General features: G+C 35.6%; 1 pseudogene across 1 annotated transcript; it reads left to right on the top strand.

The window, feature by feature from the left end:
* Positions 1-4,588: 4,588 nt before the first annotated feature.
* LOC116559973 lies at positions 4,589-5,546 on the top strand (annotated as a pseudogene). The gene has a single exon (XR_004272712.1). The product of XR_004272712.1 is annotated as an uncharacterized protein C14orf119-like (transcript).
* Positions 5,547-7,006: the final 1,460 nt, after the last annotated feature.

The raw sequence follows: 7,006 nt of genomic DNA, 5'->3' as shown, positions 1-7,006 counted from the left end.
TTTCTAAAAAGGGAGGAAATCTTTACATCATCATATTCAGTGGCCATAACTCCATTCCAACTATACCCAGACCAATCAATGGCAATGAAAGTGGGGTGTTTAATGATTGGCTGAGGTCAATTAGAACTCAAATACTGAGTCTGTGGTTAGGGATAAAACTACCTGTACATAGTCACACAGAAAGTGGCAATACCTGAATAAAACAGTGGTTTCTTCAGTAAGGAAATAGTGAGGAAAGTAATTTTGGATAGGAAAATAAAAGTATTTACAATCAACTTTAGGGTTTATCTGGTAAGGGTAAGGGAGAGCACGATAGCAGCAACAGGTTTTCTGAAATGTCACCCCAATAGTAATTCACTGATTATTTCCAACTTTTAAAAAAATATTTAATTAAGAAATGTAAGAGTTTGGCATGGGGAAAACACATTTAAATATTGAAAATTCAGTTCTACCAAAACATAAGTAATATTACTTCTATTGTTTTAATTTTTTAAAAAAACAAGACATGATGACATTTACTATGAGAGTAACTTTGTTACTGGAACAAAACCTCTGTACTGTTTGAATACAGCGTATGGAAATTACAAAATGTAGACTGTCTCAGCTGCAAAATTTGGCCATGTCCATGTTTAATATCATTTTTCCAGAAATATGCCCAAGAGTAATAGAAAGAGGTATCAACAAATCATTTAACATAAGGGTGACAATTGTAAATGAGTAAAATATTTGTGAAATAAGTGATTCTTTATTCTCATAGGCAATCATAATTTTATCACAGCAAAAATTTAGCTCTGATTTCTTATTTTGGAATATTATATTTATTATTAATTAGTAAAAAGTCACTTGTTTTCTCACCAGAAAGATCAGAAAATTCTAGATTTGTGTACACACTATGTAATTTATTTTTTGAACATTCCTATCCTTTTATGGTAGATACATGGATCATTTGTGTAACTGTGTCATTTAGACTAACTAGACATATTTAGGGGAAAGACCCATTTAACTTAAGAATAACACAAACATAGAACATGAAAACTGGTCCCAGAGGCATAGCTAAAAAGAGGCCCTAAACTTTATCAACTCATTTATTCTTTTTTATTCTAGTTCATTTAATCCTCAAAATTAAATCAGCATTTCATGTAACATAAATTAACATAATGCTCATTTACAATACTATATTTGTGTTATTTTCAAGTTCATGAGATGTTCCTAAAATACTATGAGGAAAAAAGAAAATGAAAATGTACAAACATAAATTTTTTAAATATTAAAATATAAAGGAATAGGCTTATATACGGCTCAGTTTTTAAAGTCTTTATGGTCCTTTAGTTTAAGCAATATTCAGAGTATTCTTGGATTTATAGAGAGAAGCCAGCCACATATACAACTGGAGAGAGGTTTTCTCTGTTGTACCCAGTTTCTCATTGGCAATTTCTCCCTCTAGCCTACCGGGCAGCTACTCCTCTTTGTTTCATAGGATGATTCAGGTTGAAAACTCACCATGGTCTTATATCCCAGAAAGACCTAATGCTAATCATAATATTCAATGCCCTTACCTTAGTATGTAAAGCCTCATATTGATTGATTGATATAATGATGTTTTTATTAATTCAAAACATTTGGTACTATAATTATTACCATTTTTCTCTGCCTTCCATGTTTCAAGGAACAAGCCCAAAGCAGAAAATAATAGGTACCAGTCTGAGTAAGACAGGAAAAACGCTTACTTTTTAAAAGTGCCTCTGCTGTTGTACTTTTACATTTACAGGCTTTAGAAATAACTAAAAAACACTAAGAGTTAAAAAAATAAAAACATATGGCATTCACTCACATGACTTTTTAATCCTGTATTTAACTCATGTTATTTAAAAAATACTTACTGTTAAGTTTATTGAATGACTAATAGGTGATTATCTCCACTAATTATGGCAAATAATATCTGTATTTTTATTAACATCCCCTTTCCTCTTCATATCTCTTTTAGTGTTTCCATTACAAGATGATGCCTAACAAATGATTCTACCTGAATGCAGAATTTCAAGAGAATCAAAATGATACACACTAGAACATTAAACATTTAAAGCCCAATGCTCCCTCTGTTATTGCTTCTCTTTGTTCATTAATCTAAACTGCATTAATTTTAAAAGAACATAATTATCTACATTTTGCTAGCCCACAGCTGTTAGTATGTGGCATTTAGGTTGGGGGAACATTCATTGAGTACCTACTCTATACCTGCTTCCCAAACTGTAATGAGCAGCTCACCCTAGGGGTTTGTTAAAATGCAGCTTCTGATTCAGTACCTCCTTCACTGGGCTGTTAAGTCTGCATTACTGTTAGTGGGAATGTAAATTGGTATAGCCATTATGGAAAACAGTGTGAAAGTTCCTCAAAAAATTAAAAATAGAACTACCATTTGAACTATTAACCCCACTTCTGGGTATGTATCCAAAGGAAATGAAGTCAGCATCTCGAAAGGATACCTACACTCCCATGTTCATTGCAGCACTTTTTACAGTAGCCAAGATAGGGAATTAACCTAAGTGACCACAGACAGTGAATAAAGAAACTCTGCCATTTGTGATAACATTAATAAACCTGGCAGACATTAAGCCAAGGAACAGAAGTCAAACAGAAAAAGACAAATACTGCATAATTTCACTCATATGTGGAAAATAAAAAAAAAATGTTGAATTAATAGTAACAGAGGGAAGAATGGTAGTTACCAGGGACTGAAAAGTGGACGAAAAGGAGGGAGGTGGGTCACATGGTACGAAATTTTAGCTGTAAGATGAATATATTCTGGAAATCTAATACACAGCATGATGATGGTAGTTAATAAGAATATAGGCTTGAAATTTGCTGAGAGCAGATCTAAAATGTTCTCACTAAATAGGCACATGAGTACACACAAATGGTAACTAGTTGAGGTGATGGATGTTTGTTAGCTTGACTGTGTCATCACTTCACAATGTAAATGCATATCAATACATCATGAAATTTACCTTACATATATATAATTTTTGTCAATCATACCTCAATAAAACCACTAGAAATAGTAATATGTCACATAATACTTGAGAAAGTGACTAACATTTTGTGATTGCTTTCAAAGATATTGAATGTAGTTTTTAAATGTAGGTGTCCATATAAATATTTGTACATGAATATAGCATTATTCATAATAGCCAAAAAGTGGAAACAACCCATATTTTCATCAATCGATGAATGGATAAATAAAAGGTGGTATAGGGCAATTATCTCACAATGAAAAGGAATGATTTACTAATCCACGCTATAACATGGATGAAACTCGAAAACATTACGGTAGGTGAAAGAAGCCACAACAAAGGACTACATATTGTATGATTCCATTTATAGGAAATATCCACAGAGACAGAAAGCAGACTGGTGGTTGCCTAAAACTAAAAAAGTTGAGGAAAAGTAGCAGGTAACTTAATGAGTATGGATTTTTTTGGAGAGTGACGAACATATTCTAAATTTGTGGTTACGGTTGTACAACTCTGGATCATTTAATTGTACACTTCAATGAATTGTTAGGCATATGAATTATTATATATCTAAACAAGGCTGTCTTAGAAAGACAAGTTCCTCAGTGATGGAACAAATAAAGTTCCATCACTTTATGGAAGCAAATAAAGTTCCCAATGATTGGATCACATTGGAAATAGCTCTGTAACTCTTCCATAGGTTGTCTGCACACATATTTTGGTCACTTACCACATATATTTTGAGTGGCTATTACCTGTTAGGCACTATTCTAGGTCCTCAGGCTACAACAGTCAAAGAACCAAATAAAATGGCCTCATGGAACCATGAGGTGAATAACAGAAAACAAAACAAATAAATATATTATATTTGATGGTGATAAGCTATCCAGAGATAAAATAAGTCAAGAATGGCAGTAAATCACATAAGGGCTGGGTGTTGCAATTTTAAATAGGTGATCAGTGGAGGCCTTGAAGAAGGGAATCTTTGAGAAATTGCCTGATAAAAATACTAGGAATGAAAATATCTGGAGAAAGATGATACAGGCAGAGAGAGGTAAAAATACAGAGATATTTTTGAGCTAAGAATCATATCACTTTTTAATGTTGTCCTGATAACATAAACTACTATATCCATTTTACACATTACATGTATTTCATATGCCAGGTAGAATTATGTAACTTGAACATCTGAAAAGAGAAAAAATAAGTGCACAGATATGGCAAAATTTGGTGCTGCAGACAGAAACTTTCAAAGGAAGATTTTCCAAAGGTAGAGTATTGTGCTATAATTAGTCCAAGGTCTCTCCTGAAAAAGCTGATGAGGTCTTTCAAACAGGACCTCCGAATGAATGTCAACAAGAACACTAAGATGACACATATCTTGGGCTTATTGGCTATCGAGTACTAAAGAGCACCAGAACAAAACTACATCTCAGGATAACTCACGATCTGCTCCAGTAACTTGGATAGTGTGCTCTCGATATTATGTTCAAAGTTAAGTGTGTACCAAATCATTATCAAAAGCATCTGAGTGGTCAAAATTGCATTGTTCATTCAAGACTTTGGCCTGGGGCTGGCCCAGCATTAGGGTTTTCAGGAAACTTGGAAGTTGTGGCGGTAGTTGGATTGTAAGGACTCTTGTGACAATCTTCGGGTGCCCTCAGAGAGAAAAGCGGAGGATGCCACTGGAGTCATCTTCCTCTTCAATGCCACTATCCTGCCCATCTCTCTTACCCTCAATACCACACAACACTAACCCTTCCCCTCCTCCATTGTCTTACATCACCTCCCAAGAGATGAAGTGTGTTCTTCACTGGTTTGCCAATTGGTCAGGTCCCCAGCGTGAACGTTTCCTAGAGGACCTAGTAGCTAAGGCAGTGCCAGGAAAATTACAGCCACTGCTGAATAGTCTGGAGCAGCTTAGTGTGTCTGGGGCAAACCAACCACCTTCTATCTTTGAGTGCCAGCTATATCTTTGGGATCAGTGGTTTTGAGGCTGGGCTGAGCAGGAGCGCAATGAATTTGTCAGACAGCTGGAGTTCAGTGAGCCAGACTTTGTGGCAAAATTTTACCAAGCAGTGGCTGCTACAGCTGGTAAGGACTGATAGGCATTCAGACCAAAGAAGATAACCACAGCTGAGCCAAGACTCTATATATATGTCACAAGGCCATGACTCTGCAATGAGAACTCAATTCAAATGTGTCACCTAAAGGACTGGAACTGGTATTCCGACCAACTGACTGAACTCATTGACCAGTACAGGCATAGTTATTTCAACACGAATAGCATGTCAACGGGACTCCTACTTGTAAATGTTATCAATCTAAGCAATCCAGCTCATCGGTCTACTAGTTTGCTTCTTTTCAAGAGATGTCAAATCTTCAAGAACTTGATGGCTTCTTCTGCAACTATAACCAAAAAGAACCTACACATTATAACTCAAGCCCACTGCTTGCTTATGAAGTGTGTAAAATAGAACCCTCCTTCCCCAGAAATAAGACGGGACAATAAAAGGTGGTATTTTTATACTTTAACAGGAAAAAAAAAAAAAAAGACTTTGGCCTTCTGCTCTCCTGAGAGTCTTAGCTTAGGATGACTACTTTCCAATATGCTTGACTTCCTGCTGGCAGTTCTGATTTAAAACACCTAGATCAGAATGGAAATCAGTTGGGGTCACTAATATGGTTTGGCTGTGTCCCCACTCAAATCTCATCTTGAATTGTGGTTCCCATAATCCCAAGTGACATGGGAGGGACCCAGTGGGAGGTAACTGCATCATAGGGCAGTTACCCTCTTGCTGTTCTTGTGATACTGAGTAAGTTTTTGAGATAAGATGGTTTTACATTGGGCTTTTCTTCTTTCACTAGGCATTTCTCCTTCCTGACACCATGTGAAGAACACAGTTGCTTCCTCTTCTGCCATAATCGTAAGTTTCCTGAGGCCTCCCCAACCATGCTGAAATGTGAGTCAACTAAACTTCTTTCCTTTATAAATTATCCATTCTCAGGTATGTCTTTAGTAGCAGCGTGAGAATGGACTACTACAGTCATCATCTTCCAATGCGCCCTCACAGCTGTCTCCACTAGTGTCAACATCCCTACATTTAATGCTGACTTTCCCACTTGTACTCTTCTGTTTAACCAGACCTGATTATACTCAACTGTGCATTTTTAACTTCCTAATATATATATATATATACATTTACTTCTTAACATATATATTCTTATATATACATATTTAATATCTATGTCTATTAAAAAGATTCCAAGAGGGGACAGGAGAGGTCCTTATTCAAGGTGACATAGTTAATAAATTAAAAATTGCAATCTATAGACTCAGAGTCTATCTACAACACTTCCGCTAAACCATGTCTAATTTTCACTGACGCTGTAAGGCTAAATCTTCACCAGTTGAATCTGTTCATTCGCTTCTTCAGAACATCATCCTAGTCTTTTCTGCACACTTCTAATACATGACAATAGTAGCAACTCAGTTGTCTTAAATTCATTGCTTTGAAGAAAATATGGAATACAAAATGAAATAAAGAAATAAATATGGAATCCACATTTTGAAAAGCTAAGCAGAAATGATTATAGTCTGAGCAGTCAATTTTATTATGTGGTGATCTGATAATAATAAGGTCTATGGGACATCCTATAGTACTATAGCTACCATGATTTTTAAAGATTTGGATAATAAACACACAATGTACTTTAAGTTCCAGGCAAATTTCTTTAAAAATTATTTACCAACTGTGAGGGTTAATTTGATATGTCAACTTGACTGTATTAAGGGATGTCCAGAAAAGCAGCAAAACATTACCTTCAGGTGTTTCTGTGTGGTTGTGTCAGGAAGATACTGAATCATCTGACAGTCAAGGAGATTGCCCGCAACAACGTGGAGGGTCTCATTCAACATATTGAGGGCCCAAATAGAACAAAAATGTAGAGAAAATCTGCATTCTCTCTGTTTGAGCACAGACATCTATCTTTTC

Source organism: Sapajus apella, unplaced genomic scaffold, assembly GCF_009761245.1.
Source record: "Sapajus apella isolate SASKATOON/1434 unplaced genomic scaffold, GSC_monkey_1.0 scaffold25, whole genome shotgun sequence".
In the NCBI taxonomy this organism is placed as follows: Eukaryota; Metazoa; Chordata; class Mammalia; order Primates; family Cebidae; genus Sapajus; species Sapajus apella.
The sequence above is the reverse complement of the archived record's forward strand: the minus strand, read 5'-3'. Positions and strand labels throughout refer to the sequence as shown.